Source organism: Mastomys coucha, unplaced genomic scaffold, assembly GCF_008632895.1.
Source record: "Mastomys coucha isolate ucsf_1 unplaced genomic scaffold, UCSF_Mcou_1 pScaffold14, whole genome shotgun sequence".
In the NCBI taxonomy this organism is placed as follows: domain Eukaryota; kingdom Metazoa; phylum Chordata; class Mammalia; order Rodentia; family Muridae; genus Mastomys; species Mastomys coucha.
In genome coordinates this window covers 116,754,606-116,757,291 of record NW_022196896.1, presented here as the reverse complement: position 1 = coordinate 116,757,291, position 2,686 = coordinate 116,754,606, and positions in this window count along the sequence as shown.

The following is a 2,686-nucleotide window of genomic DNA, read 5'->3' as shown; positions in this document are numbered from 1 at the left end:
TCCACAAACCACAAGAAACTCAAGAAGAAGGAAGACCAAAATGTGGATACTTCATTCCTTCTTAAAAGTGGGAACAAAGTACCCATGGAAGGAGTTGCAGAGACAAACTATGGAGCAGAGACTGAAGGGAGGACAATCCAGCTTGATATAGCTGTCTTCTGAGAGGCTCTGACAGTACCAGACTAATACAGAAGTAGAGTCTCACAGCCATCCATTGGACTGAGCACAGGGTCCCCAATGAAGGAGCTAGTGAAAGGACCCAAGGAGCTGAAGGGTTTGCAGCCCCTTAGGACGAACAACAATATGACTAACTAGTACCCTCAGAGCTCCCAGGGACTAAACCACCAAAAAAAGAGTACACATGGTGGAACTAATAGCTCCAGCAGCATATGTATAGGAGAGGATGGCCAAGTTGGTCATCAATGGGAGGAAAGGCCCTTGGCCCTGTGAAAGTTCTATGCCCCAATGTAGGGGAATGCCAGGGCCAGGAAGTGGGAGAGGGTGGAGTGGCAAGCAGAAGGAGGGAGGAGGGAACAGGGGTTTGTTTTTGATTTTTCTTAAATTTTTTTTTTCCGGAGGGGAAACTGGGAAAGAAGATATCGTATGACATGTTATCTAATAAAAAAAAAACCAAATGATTGTGTAAGTATGTATGTATATATTTGCATATGTACCCTCCCCTCCTGTTAGTCCCCTTGTTCCCCTTGTCCCGCATGGCAGTTTGACTTCTACTTTGATGTCACATATACATACATGATTTTACACATCTTTATAAATTCCAGGAGTGAGAGAAAGCATATAGTATTTGTTTTTCCAAGATTGGCTTGATTGACTTCTCTCCATTGCATCCATTATCCTTGAGATGATGTGACCCTGCTCTTCTTAAGGGGAGAGACTCCCGTTGAGCACACCGCTCCTCAGCTACTCCTCTGTCGCTGGACACATAAGTTGGTTGTGTGACTCTGCTGCAGTAAACAGTGATATCTGTATCTGTAATTCTTTGGGGGGGGTTTCTTAACCCCTTTTGCTCCTAATTAACCTCGAGGCACTTCTATGACCTCTTTAGTCTGTTTTGCTCTTGTATAAAGATGCAGAGACCTTATATTTTTATTTTGCTGGGTAGGCTCTGAGCTATTCTAACCCTCTAAGCTATTTCCCAGCCATGTGGTCCTTTACCTTCACTTTGAGTCTTGCCCTGGTTTGCTCTGTTCCATGTGTGTCGTCATGGTGACTCTCTCATTAGAACCTCATGGCACATCCTCCTGGTACCACTATATAGTCTCACACCTTTTCTCCTCATGGTCCTTCTCTACTCCTCTCCCCCTCCACCTCCCAGCACCACTAGCTGGGATGAGAAGTCCAGCCTTCCTATCTTGCTGCCCAGTCATTGGCCAATCAAAGATGATAGAAAACAATTTTTAAATAACATTGCGATCAGAGATGCTTGACCATGCCAACATCCAGACTGAAGACAGATGTCTGGGTATAGAAATCAGATCATGGGGCACAGAAATTTGCATCTGAACACACAGTAAGCATACCCAGGCCAGCCCCCAAGAGATGTCCACTTGTCTCTGTGATGTATTGATATAGAGTCCTTCAGGGAAATACCCAGGAAGGCTAAAGCTGGATCATGTGGAAGATCTGTTTAGTTTTTTGAGTACCCTCCACACTGGCATCAATAGTGACTGAGTATATTTCCATCAGCAGTGTGTAAGTGAACCCTTATATCTATGTCCTGGATAGTAGTATTTATCAACTGTATTTTTTAAAAATCACAGTTAGGGATTGTAGACTGTTCACCAACTCGGTAAAGTGCTTGCTTTGCAAGCATGAGTATGTGAATTTTTTCCCTAGAACTTATGTAAAAAAGCCAGATTTTGTGGCACGTCTTTGTAATTCCAGTGCTGTATGTGTGTGTGCAAACAAGTGGATCCCTGGGCTTGATAACGAACCAGCCCAATCTATATGGTGAGCTCCAGCCAGTAAGAGATCATGTCTCAAGGGAAAGGTGGTTAGTATTCCTGAGGGATGGCACACGAGGTTGTCCTCCGGTACCTTCACACACATTGTAGTGAACACACAGGCCTCTGCTGCTTGCAAGAGTCAGTGCTACTAATAACCTCCTCCCTGAATGGGCATCCTTAGTGTTCCCCCAGGATGCTCCTCCCTGAATGGGTATCCTTAGTGCTCCCCCAGGATGCTCCTCCCTGAATGGGTACCCTTAGTGCTCCCCCAGGATGCTCCTCCCTGAACGGGTATCCTTAGTGCTCCCCCAGGAGCTCCTCCCTGAATAGTTATCCTCAGTGATCCCCCAGGATGCTCCTCCCTGAATGGGTATCCTTAGTGCTCCCCCAGGATGCTCCTCCCTGAATGGGCATCCTTAGTGCTCCCCCAGGATGCTCCTCCCTGAATGGGTATCCTCAGTGATCCCCTAGGATGCTCCTTCCTGAATGGGCATCCTCAGTGGTGCCCCAGGAAGCACTCCCTTCTCCGAGATCAGCTTCAGTGTGCTCCGCAGATCTGTTCAACTTGCTTAGTTCTTGTTCATCCTCCCTGTTGTAACTATAACTTCTAGTGAGTTCCTACTATCAGGACTCACGTGAGCACCCATTCCCATTTTTTAACTTTTATTGCATTATGAAGAGAAAAGTTACATGATTTCAATTTATCTGAATTTGTTAAC